This window comes from Podarcis cretensis, assembly GCF_951804945.1.
Source record: "Podarcis cretensis genome assembly, chromosome: Z".
NCBI classification, from domain to species: Eukaryota; Metazoa; Chordata; class Lepidosauria; order Squamata; family Lacertidae; genus Podarcis; species Podarcis cretensis.
This window is the reverse complement of record NC_137184.1, coordinates 38,064,254-38,092,047: the sequence shown is the minus strand read 5'-3', so window position 1 is coordinate 38,092,047 and position 27,794 is coordinate 38,064,254. Positions and strand designations below refer to the sequence as shown.

Here is a 27,794-nt window from a genome sequence, read left to right as displayed (position 1 = left end):
CTCCCTCTAAAGGTAAATGCAAGGATTGTGGGGTGAGGGGAGAGACTCCTTTGTGACTAACAGGTCTAGCTTGTAATCATAGGGAAATAATTTACCAGTATTTTCCAATCCCAGCACTTGGGGGAGGGGAGGAGAATAAAATATTTGCAAGAGTGAAATTTATGTCTCTGTGCTTTGGGAAGATACTAGAATGGGGAACCATTTCACAAGTTACAGGTCTAGCTTGTAATCAGAGGAAATTATTTAACCCATGAAGTTCATCCCTTTGTAGCTATTCCCACCCAAAAACATATTTAAATGTGACTAGGATATATGGCTAGGATATATTGGACTATATATATATATATATATTATCAACCTGAAGCTTATATATATATATATATATATATATATATATATATATATATACTAGGATATATTGGACGCAGGTGGCGCTGTGGGTTAAAGCCTCAGCGCCTAGGGCTTGCCGATCGAAAGGTCGGCGGTTCGAATCCCTGCGGCGGGGTGCGCTCCCGCTGCTCGGTCCCAGCGCCTGCCAACCTAGCAGTTCGAAAGCACCTCCGGGTGCAAGTAGATAAATAGGGACTGCTTACCAGCGGGAAGGTAAACGGCGTTTCCGTGTGCGGCTCTGGCTCGCCAGAGCAGCGATGTCACGCTGGCCACGTGACCCGGAAGTGTCTCCAGACAGCGCTGGCCCCTGGCCTCTTAAGTGAGATGGGCGCACAACCCCAGAGTCTGTCAAGACTGGCCCGTACGGGCAGGGGTACCTTTACCTTTACCTTTAGGATATATGGCCCTGGTCCTATTTGTCTGCAGTTTGAAAGTTGTTCTTGTTTTACTTAAAGGCACTTCTCTTATGTTTACAATTTGCAGGTCAAATACCCACAAAACTCTAGGCTAGCCATTTAGCAGGTTTTATCCACTGTGGAGAGGCTGCAAATTTCACCCACTTTGCCATTTTTCAATAGTGAATGGAGTAGGTGGGAGAAATGGGTGCACCCTGTCCGTGTGGCAAATCTACTGCAGCCGTCCTTCTAAAAATGTGCCCGGTTTATGTTATGAAAAGCGGGCAGCTAGTCAGCCTCCAGCTTCTTCAGAGAAAGTTGGTCATTTGGAATACTCCAAGGTGATACAAATCTGGCCCGCATATCTTGGTGCCCCACCATGTCCAGTAGAATTTTGCTTGATGTTAGGACACAACAGCCAGTATCAATGCTATCCTCAAATATAGTGCTTGATTTTTCATGTTCTGTTGTCTGCATAGCCCCATCCCCAGCTCCATTTCTTGGTCATATGTGAGTGTGATGTAATCTTGGGAAAGTTTCACAGAATGTTGGAAATGGGGAAATGTCTCTGTGCAGGTGCCATGTGTGGTGACTCATTGCTGGTAATGGGTTGCTGCATCACGGAATGACTTCCTCCACCCAGACCATTGGCTATCCTCAGCTAGAAGGGTTTCGATGTATCCTATTCAGGTTGCAACTTGCCCCAGAAATACTAATCTTCATTGGCAGTGACTTCTAGCTCCATGTTCACAGCTCCTGGCTACCTATTTCTCAGCTCTGAAAAGAACTGTGTGTGTGTTTCCTGTAAGAGAACCAGGAGTTTCCTAAAAAAAGAAAAAAAGAAAATAATAATTAACAATCCAAAGATAGCCCTTTCTCATGAACATAAGGGAGCAAATGAGTAGAATGGATGAGCTCAGGGGATTGATTATTACCTATGGTACATGATGTTACTCAGCATAAGGCTAATTCACCAGTATAATTATAGTACATCTGGGCGAGAATGATTTAGTACAGCATCCCAACATGCAAGCCTCGTAATTAAGAGAGAATGGGATTTGGCTACTTTTAGAGTACACCTTTCCAAATTTTTGTTTGATCCAGTTGGCACCAGTAGCAGCAAATTTAATATGAGAGGAAGGCTTACAGGGCCGTTGTATTATATTTTCTTGGACATATTCAGAATGTAGTGATTTAATTTCAAGTGGGCCAATTTCTCCTTTCCTTTTTTTTTTATAACAAAGTGCACCATCCAGCTGCCTTCAGAGGGATTTCCTGGATATAATTACAAACTCATTGTGGCTGCATGCCTGAATGTGTGTGACAGTCTCTTTACTTTTAATATATACATTATCAACCTGAAGCTTTTTGAGCCAGACAGCAGCCAGACCAGCAGGAGAAAAAATGTGTTCAGATTAATTCTTGTGCCAACAGTTGGGTATGGGCACCTAAATCTCGTTGACTGCTGTGGAATGTCAGGATTATAGACTAACAGTCTGTTCCTAATCATGTTTACTTGGAAGTAAGGCCCACTGATTTCAGTAGGATATATTTCACAGTATTGGGGGGGGGGGATTGTAGGCTTGTGAAGAATGCATACATTGGCAGAATGTTACACATCCCTCTTTCCTGTGGTTTTCCACCCTCTCAAATCTAGATTTTTGATGCTGGTTTGGGTAGCACCCAGGGGATCATATTGACCTACCTCCATCTTAGCTCAGATGATTAGAGCATGGTGCTGATAATGCTGAAGTCACGGGTTCAGTCCTACCTGCATATTCCTGCATTTCAGGGGGTTGAACCAGATGACACTTGGGGTCCTTTCCAACTATAGAATTCTATGATTCTATTGTTCTATGCATGCAGCTCACTCATCATACATGCCTACCCGATATACAGTTGTTTGACTGCTTTGATCTGTGGAACTGATACTTATAAATGGCACCATCAAGGAATCAGTCCTTCAGTGTGGCAGCATGTATGCTCTGAAACTTGCTGCCCATTGATATTAGGAAGAGGCTTTTGCAATATCAGCGATGCAGGTGACGCTGTGGTCTAAACCACTGAGCCTAGGGCTTGCCAATCAGAAGGTCGGCGGTTCGAATCCCTGAGACGGAGTGAGCTCCCATTGCTCGGTCCCAGCTCCTGCCAACCTAGCAGTTCGAAAGCACGTTAAAGTGCAAGTAGATAAATAGGTACCACTCTGGTGGGAAGGTAAACGGCGTTTCCGTGTGCTGCTCTGGTTTTCCCAGAAGCGGCTTAGTCATGCTGGCCACATGACCCGGAAAAACTGTCTGCGGACAAACGTCGGCTCCCTCGGCCAGTAAAGCAAGATGAACACCACAACCCCAGACTCCTTTGCGACTGGACTTAACTGTCAGGGGTCCTTTACCTTTAACTTTGCAATATCATTTTTTGGTGCTTGCTACGAATGTTTAGGCAACCCTACTACCCAAATATTGACATGTATTGCTAACATGTAATTTTATTTTTAACATTGAATTCTATTTTATAATGCCTATTTTTTAAAAAAAACACCTGCTGATTTTACTTATATTTTGAAGCAAATTAGTTCAGCTTACTTTTAAAATCTGATTCTATTATCGGAGGTTATGATGATTAAGTGGCTCACATAATAATAATCCTGTAACAAAGCAACATAATGAGAAAAACTAAATACAACAACATGAGACAAGTCTGAGGCAGGAAACAATACGAGGCAGTTGGTCCCTCATAACTGGCAATCTTAACTGAACATAAAGGAAAACACACTTGAGGGAGGGGCTGATTCCAGAGGAAAACACACAAGCCCCGCCCACCAGATACCAAACATTCTACTGATCAAATTAGGCCCCACTGTTTTTCATACAGTGACAATACCCAGATTATGTGTGTGTGTGTATTTTTTAAAAAATGTAGGATATTTCCCACAATGTATAAGAATTTACTGATAATCTTAATATCCGAAGGGTAAGTGTGTGAAAGCCTTGAGAAAGTGTGTGAGAGCTCATACATTTCATAATTGCCGATTCAAAACCTAAAATAAACTCAGAAGAACATATTGTTTATTCTATAGTGTGTTCTTGCAGGTCTCTGATTCAGTCTCTAGCATATCCAGGTAGGCTGGGAAAGGCTCTTTGGCTGAAACCCTGGATAGCTGCTGCAAGTCAGTGTAGGAATTCCCCACACTGTTGCCGTTGTCTGCAGCTGTTGTTCAACTATCATCTTTAGCTACCAGGACCAGTGGTCAGGGATGATAGGATTTTTAGTGCAAAAACACTTGAAGGCCCTGCTGAGTGTGGATCTACCCTTCTTTTGCATGCATGGAACTAATCAACTACACTACGCCTTGTCAGTTAAATGCAGCTTACTCCTTCATATTTTAAAAAGTGACAGTTCAGGTCACCTCTGTCTTTCAGAAAGCTAGAGGGAAATCTAAAATGTAAGGACAGAAAAGAATGAGAGTTCACTTATGAACGAACATGAAAAGGAAACTTAGAAGGCTACATTGCAATTGTGCAGAGGTTGTGTATAATTGAATAGGCCATGTGAATTACCATATGTACCAAGAGTTCATGCAGAATTATGTGGTTTTTTTAAATGTGCATTTATGCTTATTTTCTATATACTGACTATGGCATTGCTTTGATTTGTTAATGTCATATCAGATTTTTGCCATCATTTTATATTAGCATATGGTTAATGTGCTATGAACGTTTGCCATCATTCTGATCCACTTCAATTACATACTACTTTTGCACATTTGCAATTTGGCCTTATAAGTGTTGCTGCTTTGTGGAGAGGGGAAGAATGTCAAAGAATTCCTACAAAATGGAAAAGGAAGCAGAAATTGTTGCAATTCAAATACTCATCTGTGGTCAGGAATGGAAATCAGTCGAGCAAATACAACCAGTATTCATTAATATCACTATTGTGCTTTTTGAAGCCCATATATGATATGTAATTAATGACTTTTAAAAAGCGGTTTTGACATTTCCTTTATCTTGAAATGATTGTTAAGCTATGCAAATGGTTAAGTAACTTATGTAGCTCATGTTATGTAGCTCATGTTTATGTTAAATAGCAGACGGCTAGACAAGTATTGTAGTATTTGGTGGGAAATGAATTGCAGCAGAATGGAAACAGCACTAATTATGACAAGTACAGGTTTGAACAGAAATCGCTACCTTCTTACATCCCTAGGTGATGATGCCTTTCAATGTGTGATGGCCTGAGGCACAACCTGAATTTTGAGCTGCAATTTTCAGAGATATAATCAGCAGCCTTTCTAAATAGGGCACAGTCTCACACCATTCATCTTGCCCCTATTGTGCAGAATGGCTTAAAGATGGAAGGGCTGGTTCACCATTAGAGTTAAGGATATAAAAACCTTATGATGGGGAAAATGAGTGTTTGCCTGGGGCTTGGAGGAAGAAATCTATAATAAAACAGCTATTGATTTTTCACTCAGCATTGCTGAATGTTTCATTGAAAACTAGCCTTGACCCATCATTTGAATTTTCAATTAAGGAAATGTGCTCTGTGACCATATTTGCTATCGCATTCCAAGGATATTTATTTGAGTTGAGTGACATTTTTCTATTTTTTCACCCATTGTTGGGTTTGCACAGAAGTTCACCATTTTTTAAAGAAAGTTGTAAGTGCTAGGCTATGTTAGGATTTTCCAGTGCAGTATTGGGTAAATTTCATTTATAAATGATTATTAAATATATGTTCGCAGTAATTTCAGGATGAACATTTACTAAGACTGAGCAATTATGACATACCATTGAAGGTTTTAAAGTAGCTCATTTATATGTAGGTATGTAGGTATACAGAAGTCTTAGGCAAGGGAAATACTATAGCCAGTAGTATAGTGTTACACTTAAGCTATGTACCGGAATGAGCTATGAGCAAACAATATTGAGTTCAAATTTCTGTTCAGTCATTAACTCACAATGAGGCCATATTACTAGGCCTGAACTGTTTGCTTCAGTATATCCATCATAATCATCATCTTGGTCTACAGAATTTTTGTAAGGATTACTTGGTGAATGCAAGTGAAGTGTTTTGAGCCAATATGAAAAAAGCACCCTCTGCAAAAGGACCTAGTGTGTAATGTAAGCAATGTCTAACTACAGTGGTACCTCGGTTTACGAACTTAATCCGTTCCGGAAGTCTATTCTTAAACCAAAGCCATTCTTAAACCGAGGCGTGCTTTCCCTAATAAGGCCTCCCGCCGCCAGTGCCCTTCCACTGTTCTGCTTCCATTTGTAGACCGAGGTAAAGTTCGCTAACTGGAACGCTACTTCCGGTTTTGCGGAGTTCTTATACCGAATAGTGTGTAAACAGGGCTGTTCTTAAACCGAGGTACCACTGTAATTGGAAAAAAGTTCTCACAATGCAATTACATTTAGTACCCTATGTATTTGTATGTGGGCAATTGCCAAGCAGTGGCAGGTGACAATAGATGATGTTTTACATCTTACTGACAAATTGTAAACAAAGAATGAGATCCAGATGGCATCCATCTGAGTCTCATAAAGAGCTCAAATGTGAGATTGCCTCACAAAGAGCTGGTTGGCCACCATGCAAAATATAGTTCTGGACTAGATGAATTTCTGATCTAATACAACAGGGTTCTAATTATATTCTTAAGTACTAAGCAAAGTAAAGGTAAAGGGACCCCTGACCATTAGGGCCAGTCGTAGCCGACTCTGGGGTTGCGGTGCTCATCTCGCTTTATTGGCCGAGGGAGCCGGCGTACAGCTTCCGGGTCCTGTGGCCAGCATGACTAAGCCGCTTCTGGCAAACCAGAGCAGCACACGGAAACACCGTTTACCTTCCCACCGGAGTGGAGTATTTATCTACTTGCACTTTGACGTGCTTTCAAACTGCTAGGCTGGCAGGAGTCTTACGTACTAATGTGGGTCAAACCAGGGACACAAGCAAAAATTAAAAAATAAGTGTTTCACATAAGGAAAGAGAAAGGAGAGGGCAGAAATTTGGGGGGCAGGGAGGGGGAAAGTGTAGGAAGAAGTACACTGCATCCTATGTAGCAGACTTTGAATTCTAGCCTAGAAAAGGTTGACATCTACTGATCAATGATGTCTAGGAAGACGAGGAAGATACCAGAGAACAAGTGGAAGTATTAAGGATCTGGGAGAAGGGTGAAAATCCCAGGCTAGTATGTCTGAAGCTTCCATGCCAGTCTGACAAAACCTTTTCAGAACTTCTCATGTGTACACTGACGGCTTATCCACACTTACCTTTCTTCTGCTTTTTCCAGGCGTGGTCCACACTGTAAAGTGCTGTATCTAAGTTCCTTTAATGTTTCCTCCAGAGCTTCTTCCACAAAAGCCTGCTCTTTAAAGCTAAATCAGAGCAAGCAGCAATCTGCTTAAAACCTTTGCTTAAAACCTTTGCTCCGAATGGGTGCTAAAGAGCAGGTTTTTGTGGGGAACCTCATGGCAAAAAAGAAAAGGGGGGGTGCTTGGATGCAGAGATTTTAAGAGTGGACCTGTGCATCAAAAAAGTAGGGCAAAATATAAATGTAGATAAGCCCTGCATGGCTGAAGAGAGGATTGCAACCATGCCCCACCCCTCACCTTTTAACTTTGCATGTGCCGCTGGCCCAGCTCTTTGCCAGATTGTACATTCGGAGTGACATTTGAAAAGAAATAGTAGGATGTATCCATGCATAGGGGTTGCATATGACCAGGATTCCTATATGATGCTGTATGTGTGTATACCAATCACATAGCACACCTACAGGTGTATGCAAAAAAGGTGCTCCTTTCCAGATGTTCCTCTGAACACACACACCTCAAGGGGAAAGCAGCACCCCCCCAAAAAAAAAAAACACAAGCGTATACTTTGAGAAGGTATGAAGGAGGCATTTGGAAGTAGCCTTTTCCATAAAGGTATGTAGTCCCTAAACAAAGATTGCATGCTTTATGGAGAAGGATCAAGAGCTTTCATTGAACTGATGAATGTGTAATGCAAAAGCTCTTGTTGAAATCATTACAAGATAGCCTTCTGCTAAATAAGATTTTCTACAAGCATATAATGACTGAATACAAGACACCACAGAATTAACACCCCAGAGATTATTTTAAATTGAAGTGTATGAGCACAGACAAAACAACAGATTTGCTTTAATTTCAAAAAAAAAAAAAAAAAAAAGGTAATCATGTTTATGTCAGGTGGAATTAAATTGAAGGGTGAGATGTTTCAGAGTGTTTCATGTCCTTCAAAGGGACTCAGTTCCCATTGACTTCAATCGCATCTCACTTTCTTAGTGTCTTTTTGAAGAGGCCGAACATTTTTTCCTGTATAGATAGAGACCAAAATGTCCAGTTTGCTGAAATCAGGTGGCCAGAAATCCAGTTAAGGTTTCTACAAACACTATGTAACTTCCCTGACTTTATTCCAGCTGCCACTGGGCCAATCTGAAGAGCGGGATGACTTCGCTTTAAGAATATAGAGGAGGCCTTAGATAACCCCATTATATAATTTGGAAATGAGAAGAAAGCACTGAGACAGATTTTTAAAAGCAGCAAAGCTCAAAATTTGCACAAGAGAGCACAGTCAAGTCATCTCAATCTGCTCCGTGTTATATAAAACTAATTTAGGAATTACACACATGAGGTATGCTTACAAATGATCTTAATTACAAACTAATTACAATTTGGTTCAGCTAATCAGATGATCAGCCGCATTGATTTTTATCAGCTGATTAACCCTAATATAAAGTGTTGCAGAAATGTGCCAGACTCTTACACAAACTCTATGTTGTTGCTGTTGTTTTGTATCTTCTCATTGCTTGGCTAGGCAGAAACTGCAAGAATCATACATATCTGATTTGGTATTGTAATACCAAAAGCCAGTGGTCGATTTACCCCACTTTAACCTGAACTCTTGATTCAATCTAATCCAGCTCATTGGGTTGTTCTGGGATCACTGTAATATACTAATGCCCCATCTGCACTATGCATTTAAAGAAGTATAATTTCTCTTTAACAGTCATGACTTCCCCCAAAGAATCCTGGGAACTGTAGTGTGTTAACAGTGCCAAGAATTGTTAGTACTGAGCATTGTTAGGAGGCCCCTGTTCGTCTCACAGAGCTTTGATTTCTAGAGCTCCCTTGGGAGAGGGATTAACTGTTATACCACTCTGGCAAATGCAGTCTGGTGGGTTTTTGGAGGAGAATGATTCCCAAGTCTGGGATGTGGGTAGTCTACTTGTTTTTAATTGGATTGGGCTTCCTCTGATGGAACAGGTACATAGTTTTGTAGTTATCTTAGATCCATCTCTGTCATTGGAGACTTAGGTAACCTCCATGGCAAGGAGCTCTTATTATTAACTTAAGTTGGTACACCAACTTTGCCCTTTCTTGGGCAGGAATATCTTGGGCATTGTGATTCATGCAGTTGTAAGTGCACAATTAGACTACTATAGCATACTCTATGTGGGATTTCCCTTGAGACTGGTCAAGAAGCTGCAACTGGTGCAGAACACTGCAGCAAGGACGTTAAGTGGTATTCACTGCTGCATACTTATTAAACTTCTGCTGAGGGAACTGCACTGGATTCCTATTAGCTACAGCAGCATCTACAAAGTACTGCTTTTAGTATATTAAGCCATTAAGAACTCCTGACCAGCTTATCTGAGAGATAGCCTCTCCAATATGTAAACCTGTTAGATCACAACTTTGGGACTGTCAAGGTTACATCAGTCCAAAACAAACAAGTGAACAACACAACAGGGATAGCAAATATGGTATTCTCCAGATGTGATAAACTCTCAACCCCAGACAATAGGGGTGGTGGGAGTCCAGGAACATCTGCAAGGCACCAATTTGGCTCTCCCTAAAAACTACATTATTATTATTATTATTATTATTATTATTATTATTATTATTATTATTACCTGCCCTTCACCAAGATGGATTTCAGCAATGTAAAACATAGCATTAAAACAGCTTTAAGCAAATTACATACCTCTACCTGCTAAATTTTTGAAAATGAATGGAATCTTCTTCTTGGGTATAAGTTGGACTAGAGCAGAGATTCTTCAGCTCTGACTCCCTCATTGCTGGCTTGTTTGCTGACTTGTCCTTTTCATTTAACCCCAACATTCCAGAGTTCACATTTTCCACTTTCAAATGTTATTGATCTATAAAATTTTAGCTTCCACTTCTAAACCTATATATGTATGTATGTATGTTGTAGCTCCTACTTACAAATAAGAGCCTTCTTTTTTCTTATTTCAATATTACTTAGAAATTCTTTCTGAGCATCCTTCCATTTAGCAAAGAGGCCATACTTATTTTTAACAACCCCCCAGAGAGCTATGCTTAGAAGCAATGTGACAAAAGGAAAACCATAGATGTGTATAGCCTTAGTCACAGAAACAAAAAAAAAAAAAAAAAGAAAAAAGGATGGAGTTACATCAGGGACTATTTACACATATGGTTGAAAATGCTTGAGGGATTGCTCTTTGCATAACTGACTTGATCTATACCTCTTCGAGTAATGTACAGATTGGAGCTCAGTTATTCACTGACTTTTACATATGTTAATAATAATAATAATAATAATAATAATTAATAATAATAATAATAATAATTTGAATTCTGAAAGTCCATTTAGATATGTTTATTTTGAAAGAGAATATGCTTAGAATACATATTTAGATGTATTTAAAATATTTCTGTACACATATGTGATTTTTTAAAAATGGATTTATGTGTAAACAAAATGGAACAGACTTATGGATGAACACATGAAAGTGACATGGACTGGGAATACACTGGTTCACCAGTGCCTACAAATTGTTGCCTTGAGCCACATTGTTAAAATATCTAAATAAATTGATAAAGTGCATCTAGAGGACAGCATGCAATAGCAGACAGGGTGCTGGTTTTTGAACAGAGATTACAAGGTTAAAAATCCTGCACAACCATGAAGCTCATGGGGCAATTTTCGGCTACTAATTATCTCCCTTCCCCAACCTATTGCCCACCAGATGATGTAGACTATAATTTTCCCATAGTATAAATAATAGTCTAAAAAAAAAGTATTGAAAAAGTCCAAAGACAAAGATTTATGCCTATTATCTACTTCCATCTTTCCATCAGACATTCAAAGCCACTAGAATGACTTAACAAATCGGTCTTTATTGGATTCACTAAATCTGGGGGTGGTGTGTGTGTGTGCACGTGCCAAAACATATTTGTTGTGAAAAAGGAAAACAAGAAAACTTGAACAATATTTGATAATGGACTTTTTAAAACAGGATCTTGTCAACAGGCCATTTTACAATTCAGAATGTCATTTTATAAGATTTCCCCCCCTTTGTCACCTTTCGTTACCAAATTAAATTCTACAGAGGTGGCTACGTTGGGGGAAAAAATATGTAGATCTAATCAAGCCACAGTATCCAAGACTGTATTTCTGAAGCTGAGGTTAGCTTCAAGGAACTTCATTGATCTTGGTTCTGAACCTTATAATCAAGTCTATTATTTAGAACTGGAATCATGCCAAACTGTACTTTGAAAATACCTCTCTTTCATTTCAAGGCTGTCTTCAAGGATATTGAGGGAAGGAGAATAAGAAGCAGGGGGAAAGCTATTTTTTCTTCTTTTTTTAATTTTCAAAGTGGACTTGCAGTTTGTGACCCTGAATGTACTTCTGTATAATTCTGATGCTTTGATGCCTACTCATATACAGAACAATCAATACAGTGATATACAACTTTACTTCCTCTTCCGCAGCACTGAAAAGTTCAAGGAATAATTTTTGTGGTCAGTTTTCTTTGTTGGAGGGAATACTATTGACATATGGTGTCTTTGTAAAAAAAGATCTATATACTGACATGTTAAATGGGATGTAGCATCATGTAGAGCAGGAACAGGAAATCTGCAGCTCTCCATATGTTGTTGGACTCCAAGTCCCATCATCCACAGGAGAGTCCCATCATCCACAGGAGTAACTGGTTCCCTATCATAGTGGTGTCCAAGACCCAAGCAATAAGGTTTTAGGATCTGCAAGGGATACTCACTGCCAGTTCAAGGGACAAGGGTTGAGTTGTATGATGTATGCTACAGTTCAACTTGTGGAAGATCAGATGGACCAGAAATGAAATGTCATTCAAAGCAGGCAGGTGTGTGTTTGTCCCAGGTTCAAAAATTAGCTTTGCCATGTAAAATTACTCTATAGCGAGACAAGTTACTTGCACTAAGTTCTGAGTCTAAGACTTTATGAGGCCTGGTGGATAAGGAATCACCCTTACGTCAGCTGAGTGTTGAGCTTCCTAAATACTCAATGAAGGCATGAAGTACGGTACGTAAGGGGTGCAGCCTGGAGAGAAGGAAGTATGGTAGAGTCAGAGTGACAGACTAAGGAGAGTCCTAAATGCTATGGGGCCCATGGCACAAGTAAGAACTGGACATTCAGAGTAAGAACTGGGATTTCAGATGGGGAAAGTTCGGGCAATGACGGGAAAGAGGGTTCCAACAGAGGATGCTCTAGGGGACTGTGACTGGTGTGGTGGCACTGGGCATAGATTTTGGCATCAAGTTCTGACACTGGCTCCACCCCACTGTCCCTGGGCAACCCAGTTAAGTGCTGGCTTTTGGTTAAAAAGGAAAAAGTTTGGTAAGTTAAAAATGGTTTACCTAGAAACTCTTCAAAGGTCAGATTTATATGCTTTTCCATACAGGAATAAGAAAAGATGGGCAGTATAATCTTGGTTCCAAAGATGGTAAATGTTTTTAAATTATTTGTATAAATACACAAGGATGGCTTACATAAGCCACATGGTCTAAGGTTGGAGCAGCTTAGACCTCCTTACTGGTAGGGTACACGTGGTTCAAAGTAGAACTAAAAGTGAGACTCTTCGAAGGAACCACCTCTGGAGGTGAGGTAGAGACAGATTCATCCAAGTCTTCACAGTGTAGCTGAAGAGGCAGCAAACCAATTAGAGGAGCCAGCTAAACTGGTGTCAGAGAAGAAGCTGGAGAGTTGGTCTCAAGTCCTATCACCAAGGGCTGCCTGTTGTCTGAGCCATCATGAACAGACCTATCACTCCCTGACTCTGTAGATAGTCTGTATCCATGCACTAGAGCACTGCAGTTCCTAACCCTAACTACAGGGCCAGGAAAAGTAAGTTTTAAAGTATTCCTTAGTTGTATAGTTGTGCCATTTGGCAAATCATTTTATGATGATAACTTAAAAGAGGAGACAAAACAACACAAGAAACCCAAAGTTTATTCAGGGCATTTTTATGGTTTTTTTGTTTTTTTTTGTTTTTTTTTTGCTGAATGTATCCAGGGAAGCTCTTTTAGAGATGAGTATCACTTTCAGTTCTACTTTCAACTGAAAGTTCAGTCGAAGATGTCAACTTTCAATGCCTTGGGAGCTTTCTGATTTGCAGATCCCTTGGGATTGCTTCTGTTGGTGTGCTAATGGTTTCTGTTTACCCCCCAGACAGTACATACAAGAACTTTATAAATAAATGACTTCTGATCTCACTCTCCTTGGTTGTTGGTACGAACTCAGCCACCCAATGACATTTTATGGCTGAAAATGAAAAGCTAGAGAAGAGCCCAGTAGTAATTAAAGTCTGCACAGAGACTGTTTTAACAGATGCTCTGCCTTTATTCTTTTTCAATTGGTGTTGTCTTATAGAAAGACTGAATTTTTAAACCAGAGTTTGATGCTTACACATTGCAGTAAGGCTGAGATTTCTGCTGGAAGTTCTAACTTGCTGGCGCTCATTCTTCCTCAGTTGCACACCTTCTGGTATTGCTAATTTCTCTCTCTCTCTACCAAATGTTAATTCTCACTTTCAAAGTTTTCCCATAAGTTGGCTTGGTTTACACAATCTCTGGCCCATAAGTTGGCTTGGTTTACACAATCTCTGGCCCATGAGCCTGCATTATACAGTACACAGTTTTCGAAATAAATTGTGTTGCATATTTCCTGTGGCAGAGTTAATACCAGAGACCGACGGTGTCTTTGTATGGATGCTTGTTTATTAAGAATTCTAGTACCACCCTGATCTTCTACTCACCTGCAAGCATGGTCAGATACTGGGGAAGTGACCTGGGCAACACTCACATCCATAAAATCTGAAGTGCTTCCCCCATTAAACAAAGCGATTGATTGATTCCATTTATGAACTGTTCCCCATAAAATATATTGAAGTGATTTCACAATAAATTTCACAGTCAATAATAATAATAATAATAATAATAATAATTTTTATTTATACTCCACTCACAATTCCATATGTAAAAAAACAACAACCCTAATTCATTTCATCTGTAAAGATAAAAATCAGAACCAATACAGATACAGGCTGGTTTAAAAGGTGGGTGAAACAGGAAGAATAGCCACTGACAAGGCCATAGAGACAGGTTTTGTCTGCTATGCAATGGGAGGGAGTCCCAAAGGGTAGGTGCCACCATAGTTAAAGACCTAGTTCCTACATTATATGAAATGGACTTTCTCAAGAGATGGTGTCTGCAGAAGGCCCTCTTCTGCAGAGTGCGTTGTTCAGTATCTGCTTTGATCCTAGGTTCAAACCCCAGCATCTCCAGGTAGGATTGGGAGAGATTCCAATCTGAAACCCTGACTTGGTATAAGGCAGATTCCTATAATCGACTGCATATATACAGATAGTTAGTGTTCCAATAGAGAGCCAGCAAGGGGATAGTGAACCCAGGTGATCAGATGCACATGAGCTGTTCAATTTTAAAATACCATATCTGCTCATGCATGCTCATACATTTGGTGTGTGGAGTACAGCAGAGAGCGGCTCTGCAGAGGAAGTGGTAGACACCACTGGGGCCATCTTTCTTTTTGTGTGGAATGGCTGGTATTCTTGGGATTTCCCAGTGTTTTGGGAAGCCTAGAGGCAGATCCTTTCACCACTTGGAACCAAGGACTGTAACATAAAGTTTTGGTCAACCAAAATGATCACGGGATTGTAACAATTTCCCTATTAGAGAAGGTGACATCAATTGGAGCTTTCTACTTTAGGAGAAAATGTGAATGGCTGTTATAAAATTGTGCATATTATGAAGAATGTGGATAGAGAGAAGTTTCTTTCATAATGCTAGAACTGCCCAGTGAAGGTGAATGGCTTTAAAAGAGGATTTGATAAATTCATAGCTATATTCTCCTTTCTCTGTTGGAGGAGTGTAGGGTCATCAGTGGCTATCTATGATGGCTGTGTATTCTAGCTCCACTGTCAGAGGCAATGTGGCTCTGAATATGTGTTGCTAGGAATCAGAAGTGGGGAGAGCTTTTTGCACTGAGATCCTGCTTGTGGTCTTTGGACTAATTCAACAGGGCCATTGTTATCTGTGCTATATCAACAAGACCCTAGGCCCAGAGATTCTTTTTGTTGTGCCCTGCTGAAATATCCAATGCAACTAAGTCCTCACACAGATACCTTCTGAAGTGATGGATATTTTATCACATTTTTATAGAGGGAGATAAAACAACAGTTCCATCTCAAAGTGAAAAACTCATTAAAAATGAGAGTTACAACTGGGGCCCAAAGTTTTACCATATTTATACTTTGTTGTCTACAGAATGATCTTTTAACTGTTTTATCCTTAGACCCTTACATCCTAGGAAAGTTATTGTGAAAATAAATCAGATCTTTCCTTTCTACAAACCTTTAACAACTGGATATCCACCCCCTTCCCCGGTAAAAGACTATTTGGAGGTTTATATCATCATCTTCCCTGTAAACTAGGTCTCGCTTTTTTTCTTTTTCTTTTCTTACTTACCTTGTTAAAATACTACACAGTGGTGGAAGCAGACTGAGTTAAACGACCAATGTTTCTGCAACAGAATTGTTAAGCCGCTCATAAATTCAAGACTGAAGGGTCTCCATAAATAAGCATTTAATGCATAGTCACAGCTGGGCTGAAGTCCACAACTGCTATAGATATCCAGCAGAAGCCATTGATGTCCCCATCATTAGCCATAGGTGGGCTCAAGATGCCAGCATTTTCAGGAGCTGGGCCAGATTTCTCTTTCTTTGGCCATTGTCTCCCTGCTGAAATCTATAGGCCAACTATTTGCCTGGTTCCTTCTCTGCCTACTTGGACTGCGCTTTGGTAAGCTATGCAAGAAGTAACTTTGATGTGTGTATGAACAGTGTATCTTAGCCCCTCTGAATAGTGTGTTGCCCTAACTAGGACTGACTTTCTGATGAGAATTTTGGGATAGAGCAGCCCAGTCATCATTTAGATTTTTATATATATCTATATCTATATCATCTATATCTATATTTATATCATCTATCATCTATCATCTATCATCTATCATCTATATCTATCTATATCTATATCTATATCTATATCTATATCTATATCTATATCTATATCTATTATATCTATATCTCCACAAAAATAATTGGGCAGGGGGCAGTGGATGCCCTATGCAATAAACTGTTGGGCCACACGTGATTCTATGCCTTCTCATGATGGGCGCCGTTCTGGAGGTGTGGGCATTTGATTTGCAGTGGCCCAAAGGTCATTGTGAGGTAGATAGACCCAGTTCCCTTTTTGAAATACACTGGCTACTAATGGAATGGGTCACAATGATGAACAGCAGCTTGTACCAAAACCAAGCAGTGGGCCAAATGTCATACTGTGATTTGTTATAGAAGCCTCTTTCCTGAAGGTAACAATGTGTGATTTGAGGTGTCCCAAAGCTTATTGTGGGGCGCACATACCTAGCATATTGGCTGTATTTGGCATGGGGCACCATGATTGACAGTGTGTTGCACTGGCCTAGTGTGATGCAAATTCACCTCCCATCTTCTACTCCATCTTCTTTCTCTGTGGGTTTTAGTTTTGTTGGGGAAGGGGCAGACTGACAGGGAGGATAGGAAATTGAGGGTGGTGGTGGAAGAAACCCCATCAAGTTAGCCCAACTTAAGAACTTGACACAGCTCTAAATGTTTTCATCAGTATGTGAAGGGACATTTGGAAGCCTCTCCATCTGCATCCTCTATCCATCCCTACTTCAAAGTGAAACTCCACCAGTCAAGTATCTGTAAGATTTCTGACATCTTACTAAATTAATTCTGCTTCAGTGTACTGCCATCTTTCATTAGCTTTGTAATTCCTGGATATGCATAGGTGAGTACCTTGCTAAATATTAGCAGGCTTGTGTAGAATGCTTATGTATTATATGCTAATTCATATATGTTTGGAAGTTAATCATCTAGCTTCAATCATCTGCTTTGAAGAATGTAAACCAGGAGAAATTTAGCAGTTTGAGGGCAAAGCTGAATGAATATAGATGCTTTCCTGCTAAACACATCCTTGCCACATTTTGTAAAAACAAATCCCTTATTCATAACTACATGCCATTTACACGTAGATCTGGAGAACGAAGATCAGAATTGTAATAGAACTTGAGTCTTCTTTTCTCTCTCTTTTTCCAGCACTGAATGCTTTTTGAATTATATATGCTATATTTATCTATGAACCGAATGGATGTGACATGGGAGATCTGTGAACAGAATCTGATGTGGTTTTCTATTAATAGTAGTTGCAGAGGGGGCTGGAGTTGGTGGGCTGGGACTGTGGTGCTGGAGGGGGATATAATTTTTTCTTGATTAAAATTACCCCCTTCTGCCATTTTTCTTCTGGTAGATACAAACCTCTACAGGAAGCTGCTGGTCCATCTAGTTTGGTATTGTATAGTCTGGTTAAGAGTAGCTTTCCAGGGTTTAAGGAAAGGGATGTTCTCAGTCCTAACTGGAGATACTGGGGACTGAACCTGGGAACTTCTGCATGCAAAGGAATTGCTCTACCACTGAGCCACTGCCTTTCCCTTGTATGCCTTGTCCTGTGGGGAAAATAGCAAATTCAGGGGTGGATTTTTCAGATGGAAAACCTTTCCCTTGGAACTGTGGTCCTAATGTGAATTTGCCTCTTGCCCCACAGTTACTATTTCCATGATATTTGCAGATTGCTTGCATTATGGATAGTTTTAGCTCCATAACAATACAATGGATGAGTTCCACACTCAGCTAGGCTTAGAGTAGCCTTATTTCTGAGTAGGAATATATACTTCAGCACACTGAACATTGGTTAGAATTTAAGGTGATTGAAGACTTAGGTCTGTTAATTTCACTGGGTCTGCTCTGCGTAAATCTTAGTTTACTCACCCATGGAGAACAGAAAATGTACATGTGTGTTGTCCCAGTTATATAAAAGGGTAAACAAAAGGAAACATCCAAATCACTGTAATAACATTTCCTTTAAAAAGGCCATGGATAACAGGGAAATTAAAATCTTACTTTATGCTCTGTATTTTCATTTTTCTCCAGAAAACTAACCTATCCCAAACAGAGTGGTTTCAAAGTTCTTTTGAATTACAGTTAGCAAAGAAGGCTAGGTAGGTGGCAGATATATAAATGGTATAGATTTGGGGTGAAGGTCTCAACATGTCAAATGATTCATGTGAGATGCTAGCTCTAAAGGAGAGAAAACACCAATTAAGGAAAAGAGGAAACTGGAAATGATTTAGAACTCTCTCCTTCAACATATTTCAAGTTATGACATGCATAAGAAGTCTTTCCTCAATAATAGTAAACAATAATGCAGTGGCACGACCTGAAAGAACACAGGGACTTTGAAGATGTGTGATATTTTAACTACAAAAACAAACAAAAAAATGCAAAGTGATCATGGGCTGCTAGGGAGAAGGGATGCAACTCTTTAAATCAGTAATGCTAATCAGTTTCAAAATTTGGAGAGGTGGTGGGTGTAACTTTGTTCTAGGTTCATAAATACTCATTAACTTTCCTGAAGTGAGAAATAAAATTGATAAACTGAAGCCCCACGTGATGCACTTCTTGCTGGTCATGATGGGACAAGTATTTGAAAGGGCAGCCAAGGTGGGGGGTGGGATTAGGACCAGTCTAAAATCTTTTGTTGTCTGTGATAGATCCCCAAATGGTAAGGCTGTTCAACAGATCCTAAAGACTCCTGAACCAAAGTGGGATGCCTCAGAGGGATTTTGGGTGGTGAGAGGGTGGAGCTTGGGATTCCCATTGTGAGTGTCAGGGGATTTCCATTGTGACTATTTTTGACTATTTTCCAAAGCACCAAACTGGGGTTTAAACCAAAGCTTGTGGTTTGTGCATGTTCCTAGGAATTGTCACTCCCTTCCACAAAAGCCAAGGTTCATAATACCCAAAGGGTGGACAAATTATTGTGGCACCCAGTGGAAGTGCTTCTCTCTGGCAATAAAATGCAGCAATGATAAATTCAGTAAGCAACAATTTGCTTTGACGGTAACAAAAAATATCAGCTGGCTGGGATACTGACTTCATTTTATCTAATGAATCCTTCCTTGCAAAAGGAGAAGTATGGTTCCATTATTGACTCATGTGTTGGAGAGAGAGAGAGAGAGAGAGAGAGAGAGAGAGGGAGAGAGAATACCACCTTTGGCAACCTCATGACACCCAGTAAAACACTAAAGAAATTACTGAGCACCCTGATAAAGAAACAGAAACAGGGAATATCAAGTAAATAAGTGAAGTGAAATTTTTGGCCTTCTGGATGTTCTTGAACTTCTCTCATAAACTCCAGTCAACATGAGCTCTGCTCAGGAATGATGGGATTTGTAGTCCACCGAACATCTGAAGGGGCACAGGTTCCCCACTCTTACTGTAAATCTTTGAGTGCATTTCAACATGGAAATGAAATATAGGGTCCAGTAATCTCTCTCACCCCCCCCCAACCTAATAAAGAATTTTTTGTCAATGAGTCACAATAAATTTTAATGGTTAAACCTTATAAGAAAGATAAATATTCTGCCAGGTGAAAAAGTATTCAATCTCAGAAAAATTATGTATTTTATATAGGAAATTTTTCAATATACAATTATTTTTCTCTGATGCTAATAAATATGCTACGCATTCTTCTTTATCTAAGGGCAGATTCCACAAACAGTCTGTTAATGCCTCTGAATTTGATATTTCACCCGCCCACACACTCTTGACACACAAGTTAAAGGGCTGTGGTTTTTATTTTGCCTTGATTTCACCTTCATTTGATTGGCGAATCTCCTTTGTTTCCCTGCAGAGCAAGTCCCGTACTAGATGCACATCTACAAAATATATTCTACTTGTAAGTTACTGAATTTCCCCCCAGACTGCAATCCTTTGCGCACTTACATGAGCTTAATGGTTTGATTGGACCATGTATATGATTGTACTTTGAAAGACTATAGAAGTTAAGAAATTACTATTTCTTTTTTTAAAAAAATGCAACCTACTATTTCTCTGTACATTTCTCTGAAGCGTATCACAACAACAACAATAAAACACAGTTCTGAAGATGACAGATTATTCTAACCACAGACTCATCTCATTTACTTGTCAGTCCTCCAAACAGGCTGGGGAGATACTGTGGGGAGAAGGGAAGTATGATAAAAAGTCAGTCCCTTCCCCATATGCAGAATCCACAGATATTGTTCCCACGTGTTGGGATTTCAGCTCAGTAATACAGGGGATATATTTTATAGAGGTGTGCTACCTTGCCTGTTTTACCTCACAAGAAAAGCAGGAGCAAATGGTCTTTTGTAACATTATATTTTCTCAATCTGGCAAGAGAGGAGGCCAGGTTGCCAGTACTCAGGGCTGTCTTTACCTGGGGGTGCAAGGGGTCTGGGGCAACCGAGTGCTGAATTCTGGGGGGCACCAGGCACCCGCCACTGAAGCCGCCTAACTATCTACCTGTTATAAAATAATAAATAATTTTGATCAAGCTAGCAAAACAAAATGCATATATATCTAGGTATTACCGAAATGTATACCTACTGTTTAACTAAAGGATTTTCAACTTTTGTGCGCTCATTTACCAAAGATGCGCTGCACCAGCAGTGGCGCTTGTCATTCACAATGGCAGTGCTTGTCAGAGTCAACGATGGCACTTGTCGTTCACAATGGCGCCATGCACCGTTTGGGGGTGCTGGGTGGATCTTTGCACCCTGGCAGTGCATATGCTAAAGGCAGCACTGCCCAGTGGCGTAGCGTGGGGGGTGCAGGGGGGCCGGCCGCACCAGGCGCAACATCTGGGGGTTAGGGTTAGGGGGCGCAAATCCATGGGTTAGGGGGCGCAAATTACTTGCCTTGCCCCGGGTGCTGACAACCCATGCTACGCCACTGGCACTGCCAATACTTATACCGGGCCTGGGCAATTTCAAAGTATCATGCTGCCTACAAATGCAAGAGTTGGTGTTAGGCACAAAGTTCCAAGTTAGTTCACTTGACAAAGTATCAAGTTGTGAGGTTCTTGGATCAGGTCTTGAACTTCTGATACAAGAATTAGCTCCCACCAGCCACAACCATCATGGCCAATGGTCAGGGATGAGGGGAGTTAAGTCCAACAACATCTGGCAGGCCACAGGATCACCACTGCTGCCTTAAGAGCTACCTGACAGAAATACATTTGGTAAAATTTGTTCCATGTATATCTCTGGAATAACTGGCCACAATCTTTGCTTTTAAGCAGCTGTATAATAGGAGGATCTGGCAGGAATACTGTGGATTGTGTCAATGACAAACAAGCACCCTCTCTTCCAATGATGAGTGATTAACATTCAGGTTGCTTAAAGTGTTCCAATATATATATTTCCGGAGGAATGTTCCTTTCTGTGCAAATTACATATTACAATATTTATATGCTTTTATGGGGAGGGGATATGCCAGCATATATAGCAATCTTCAGGAAAAGCTAAAACAAAATCAAAGTTGCCTTTAAGGACTGTTCTTTGGGAGAAAAAAAGATTGCTAGCTAGGAAAGAGCTGGAGCAGTAACTAGTTATCCTTTTGAAGGCGTTTCACCCATCAACCTCATGCATTGCTCTGCATCATTTATAGTAAGCAGTGCTCTGAATTTTATTGTGCCCTTAAGATAAACAGTTTGTAAAAAATAAAGAAAGAGGAGACATATCATGTCTCTGACAAAAAAAAAGTTATAAATTTATGGAGAGCTTTTGAAATCTTATTTTATTATCACAGGAAAGATTTCTGGACTTGCCCTAACCACTGTTAGGAGAGCAATTACTTACATCATAAATAAATGAGTATGCTGCAATCCGATAATCCCTGGTTCTGTCATGGTATTCTGTTGTGCCAGAAGCGGTTTAGTCCTGCTGGCCACATGACCCAGAAAGCTGTCTGTGGACAAACGCCAGCTCCCTGGGCCTGAAAGTGAGATGAGTGCCACACCCCATAGTTGCCTTTGACTGGACTTAACCATCCACTGGTCCTTTACCTTTACCTTTTTACCCAGGGGCTAGGAAGGATCTAGGAAGGGTCAAAGTTGCTAAATCCTTCCTGTTCTGGTTTGGTTGGCATAGGCCATTTCTGCTCCATCCTGTTACAGAGGGGTGCCAAATTGAATAAAATATTGGGGAGGGCAGGTAAGCCGCACTCCCCATAATCAATCACATGACATGGTGCACACACATCATTTGAATGGCATTGCCTGGGGGGACAGCCCTCTCATATTTTATTGGGGGATCGAAGAACCCTTGGCCCCTAGGAGTTGGCTCATATGCTGTTTACAATTTCCCCTAGTAAAATGTTTTTTGTATGTTACTTTCACAAGCATGTGCATTTATATGCACACTTTATGCTAGCATGTACTTTTGTGTATATATATATATATATATATATATAGGCTGGAGAAATGCACTGAAAAATTCAGAGAAGGGTGAATTTTAATGTCTGGCTGTATTTCAGTTCATATGCTGTTTTGGAAAGTGTGAATCAGGCAAGTTCACCCTTAAATGTGAACTCAATTGAATTTCACCTCCATCTCTGGACTGGAAAAGGAAAATTCCTATGTAGAACAACACAACAATGTGATCCAGCCCTGAGAAATAGGTTAACAAGGCAGCGTTAAAGATTTCATCTGTTGTAAATCTCCCTTTCTCCTTTATTTTCTTTCTTCTTTTTTTTTTGGAAATTATCTTTTAGATCTTACACAATGAACTCTACATGGAGTTCTGGGGAGAAAAATGAGTCCATTTAAAGATGTATCTGCATTTGGGGCTCGGGCGCAGCAATATTTTCTCCGCTGTAATCCATCTGCCTGCAATTCGTTTTGGCTTACATCTCTTTTCTGCAATGCTCTGCCACAGCTCCCAGATTTTACATCTGCTAGGGAGATTGGCGAATGGTGTTCTGAGCGGTTGGCTTTAGGGAATTTATATCCCTCAGGGGTAATGGCACTCATTATTTAGTCACCTTGCATGTTATACTTAGGAAAGGGAGAAATGCAGTCATGTGTATAAGGAGTCATGAAGATCGATAGGACCGTCTGTTTCTGTCTCCCCTGTTAGAGTCTTAACTAGTGTCCTCCTGACACTCAGTCGTCTGGAGTCAGGGTTTATTGTGGAAACAAAATCTGCAGCCTAATTGGCAAGCTACTTCCTGATTTCTGGCTATTTCACATTTATTTAGTGCCAACAGATTGCTAATGTTGTTATTAGTTTAGGTACACCATTTTTAATTTGCGAAATATATCACATTGCTGTTTATTCTTGCAAGAGCCCCCGAGGTTGGTTAGTGTTAGTCACATCTAACAGATGGATTGCTCTCACAAACATTTTGGTGGAAAATCTCAAATCTCAAGGTGATCCCCCTCACCAAGTTGTTTTTAGTGTATGTAAGAAATGCAATGTTTCATTAAATTACTGATTTTCTTATGCCTTTTAATTTATCCATTTTGTCACATTCGGGTGGGGTGGGAAAACCTTCCGAGTGGAAGGGCAACATTAATTACTGGGCAACCTTGCAGGGGCCACATACCAACGCTGGACCAGGCCAAATGCAAAAGCAGATGGAACAATAGATGTGACTCTTAGCTTTGCACATCAGATTATTTTCCAGCCACACAAGGCAGAGGTTTCTACAGATATACAACCATGTGCGTCACACTTTTCTCCATTCTCCTTACAAGCAAGCAAGAAGCATTGCCACAGTGCAAGGATACATTCAAGTCAGGCACTCAGAGGAGTTGTATTACCTGGAGAGAGTCCTGAGGGTCAAATAGAGAGATTGTGGGTGAGACGCATTTGGTCTCTGGGCCTGAGGTTCCCCACCCCTCATTTACATAATGGTAGACAGCATCTTAAAAAGTAAAGTAGAGACATCACCTTGCCAACAAAGGTCCGTATAGTAAAAGCTACTGTTTCCCCAGTAGTGATGTATGGAAGTGAGAGCTGGACCTTAAAGAAGGCTGGTCGCTGAAGAATTGATGCTTTTGAATTATGGTGCTGGAGGAGACTCTTGAGAGTCCCGTGGACTGCAAGAAGATCAAACCTATCCATTCTGAAGGAAATCAGCCCTGAGTGCTCACTGGAAGGACAGATCGTGAAGCTGAGGCTCCAATACTTTGGCCACCTGATGAGAAGAGAAGACTCCCTGGAAAAGACCCTGATGTTGGGAAAGATTGAGGGCACAAGGAGAAGGGGATGGCAGAGGACGAGACGGTTGGATAGTGTTCTCGAAGCTACCAGCATGAGTTTGACCAAACTGCTGGAGGCAGTGGAAGACAGAAGTGCCTGGCATGCTCTGGTCCATGGGGTCACAAAGAGTCGGACACAACTAAACAACAACAACAAGGCCTTTATGATGCAACAGTATCACATTGGTAAATGGTGGCTACTGCTTGGGCTGTGCTCAGGTCTGCACACTGAGACAGGAATTCCATTTGATGCTTAAGACTGGGATGGAGGCTCATAAGCCTAATGGTAGATCCTCCAGCTGCAGATCGTAGGATGCTGCTGTTAGTTATCTCATGGCATTCAACAAGATATTGGGTAGGCCAGCACAAGACATCAAGAAAGTTATTTCATATTTCCTTGCATAACTTTCTCAACATGACATGATCTCGTTAAATAAACATATCCAGGTAGCAGTCTATTTCAAGTAAAAAATATGAAGGGTTTGACTGTTGAGAGTTTCAATGCAGCCCTTCATCTATGCGTTTTGCCAATCTCCAGGCAAACATGCAAAAGAATGGCTTGTAGGCACGCTTCCTCTTCCCCAATCTTCACTTCTATGCAAACCTTTCTTCATGCTGTACCAAAAGCTACATTTGCAAGGAAATTGCATTTCCTTGCCAGCTCTTCCATCTCAGTTGTGTAGCCTACACATCAGAAGTATTCTGGCTGGTGCATGGCAATGGTAAATTAGTCCCACTTAATTGTTTTGGATTTTACATTTCCAAAGGAGAGAAAGGCTGCAAGGGGGTGGAGAGGAGGAGTGGGGAAATAGACAGTACTTCAAAATGAAGGATTTTAGCCAATGCCTGTGAATTTACAGCCTGCTTGGGATCTATCTGAACTGAGGTTAAGCTCCAACTCTGGACAGTGGGAAAAAATGATTCTGTTTGCATTTCAGTTGGGGGGGGGGGATCACCTGCTTTCCCCTTCTAAAACCAGTAATTGAAATGAAGCACAGTGATCCTTCAAAATTCACAATTCTGTATTTTTTTGCAATGAAGTTGTCCAGTCAAGTAATGGGTACAAAAATGCATTTGTAGAAGGAAGTGTGCATATAAGAAGCATACAAAAAGGCATTTTATTTTAGGGATTATTATTTTTTTGCAAAAAATGTAGTCAGATCTACAGGCAAAAATGTGTTTATTAGGAGGGATACATATTGACATATTGACATTTTTTAAAAACAACAACACCTGTCAGGGAACTGCCATCGGAGCCAGAGGGAGAGGGAGGGCTCCAGAGGGATTATGGAGAGCGTCCCAGGAGGGAGAGAAGCAGCCCATCTATTGGGGAGTGAAATCAGCGTAGCACCAGTGGAGAAGGGGGGCAGATGGGGGAATCAGCGAGTTGGCTCCATGACTCCTCGCCGGAGACCAGCGGGGAGAGCACGGGTCCTCCGCTGCCCACACCCTCCCTGCGCAGAAGGCTTCCACGCAGGGAGAGTAGGCGGAGACTAGGCGTCAAAGAGCTTCTTTGCTGGAAGAAGTTCAAGAAACACCCACTGATGGATTCTGCCAGTGACTGAGACAGCCACGGGTGAGTGTCTGTCCGGACAGAATAGGGTTCACTCAGGTAACTCAGCCAGGTGCGGTGATGACTTACACACGAGAAACCCCTAGAACCATTACAGCAATCCGTCAGTCCCTTACGTTGCTTGTGCGCAGCCCCAGAGAGGCAGCACGATGAGCCGAACAGGGACAGCCGGAGAGACGGAGCAACCAGCTACAATGCAGAGTCTGGTAGAGAGGAACCGAGACTTGGAACAGCATGTAGCTGTCCTGACGGCATGGCTGGACGAAAGACGGGCTCAGGATGCACAGGTCAGACCCACCCCCATCGCAAGGAAGGTACCGGGGCTGGTACACAAGTTTGGTGGGAAGCCCCAGGACTACAATGCTTTCTGAACGGAAGTACAGTACGCTTTGGAACTGCAGAATGATGACTTTGCTGATGATGGGGAGAGGGTGGCTTACATTGTGGGGCATCTGCAGGATGGGGTGCGTGAATGGATCAGGCCTCTAATGGCGACGCAAAATGATGCCTTGAAGGACCTTAAGAAATTCTGCCAGGCAATGGATGCGATGTACTCCAGTGAAGTGGAACAAAGTGTGACTCGGAGGGAAATGATGGGGTGCAGGCAGGGGACCCAGTCTGTCAGAGACTACTGGTCGCATTTTGCAATGCTCATCCACCGGCTTGGGTGGGATCTGGACTCTGAACCGATACAAATGTTGTTTGAGGAGGGTCTGTCCCCAGCAGTGAAAGACGAGTTGTCCCGCGCGCTCCGCCCATGGTCGATGGATAAGCTCACCAAGGCTGCGCTTGCTATTGGCATACGCCAGGAAGCGCGGGCTCAGGAGAAGCGCGAAGGGAGAGGGGAACGTTGCCATGACTACCGCATTCCTGAGATACCGAGACAGCCTTCCCAGGTGGCGGAGCCAATGGAAATTGATGGCGCGCGCGCGAGGTTTCAAACTCCAGTGAAGGTCACAAAAGGGAGGGAAAGGAGTGGAAAACTACCAAGAAGTGTTTCCTCTGTCAACGACCAGGACATTTTGCTAAGGTCTGCCCTCAAAGAAAAGCCTGGCAAGGGATGGTGGGGGCTGCTGGCTGTGAGGAGAAGGGGGAGGAAGGGCAGGCGCAGGGAAACGACAACGCCTGGCTGCCAACCAGCAGGGGCAGCAGCCAGGCCAGCAACCAATAGAAGTGCCCCAGTCTGATCCTCCCAAGGCAGCTATAGCCATAGAAGTGGTGCTAGAACTCCCAAATGGGCACCCCGTCAAAGTTAAGGGGCTGCTGGATTTGGGCAGCTCATGTAATTTCTTCAGCAGGGACTTCGCTCTGGAGCACCAACTCCACCTGCTGCCCCTAGATTTTCCCTTGCAAGTGACCACCATTGATGGCAGGGAACTTCTGGGGGGGGGGAGTGACACACCAGACCCCGCCAATGCGAATGAGGGTGTCCAGGCACACGGAGACCTTTGCCTTTCACGTGGTCACACTGGCAGGACCCCCAATAATACTGGGGATGAGCTGGCTGGCACTGCATGATCCAGTAGTGTCATGGCATCAGCGGTCAGTCACCTTTGGGTCAGCTTACTGCTTAGAACACTGTCTGGGAGGGGAGAACCCAAGAATGACAGTGGCCAGGGTGGCTGGGCTGGCCGTGGAACAAAGAGGGGAGGTGCCACCACAATATGCTGACCTGAAAGAAGTCGTCAGTGAGAAGGAGGCAGATAAACTACCCCCCCCCAGGCCCTTTGATTGCCAAATCAACTTACTCCCAGGGGCTCAGCTGCCGGTGGGTAAGCTGTATGCCATGTCTGACCGGGAAATGCAGGAGTTGAGGGAATTTATTGACAAGAACCTGAAGCGGGGGTTCATAAGGGAATCAAAGGCGGTGGGGGGCAGTCCGGTGTTCTTTGTGGACAAAAAAGAGATTAA

At 41.7% G+C, this 27,794-nt stretch overlaps 1 long non-coding RNA gene across 1 annotated transcript; it reads right to left on the bottom strand.

Annotated features, from left to right (window-relative positions):
- Positions 1 to 1,218: 1,218 nt before the first annotated feature.
- Positions 1,219 to 3,547, bottom strand: LOC307208016. The gene is made up of 2 exons (XR_013834937.1): positions 3,466 to 3,547; positions 1,219 to 1,609 (listed from the first exon to the last, which is right to left on the bottom strand). It is a non-coding gene; the product is annotated as an uncharacterized lncRNA (long non-coding RNA).
- Between the last annotated feature and the right edge of the window lie 24,247 nt (positions 3,548 to 27,794).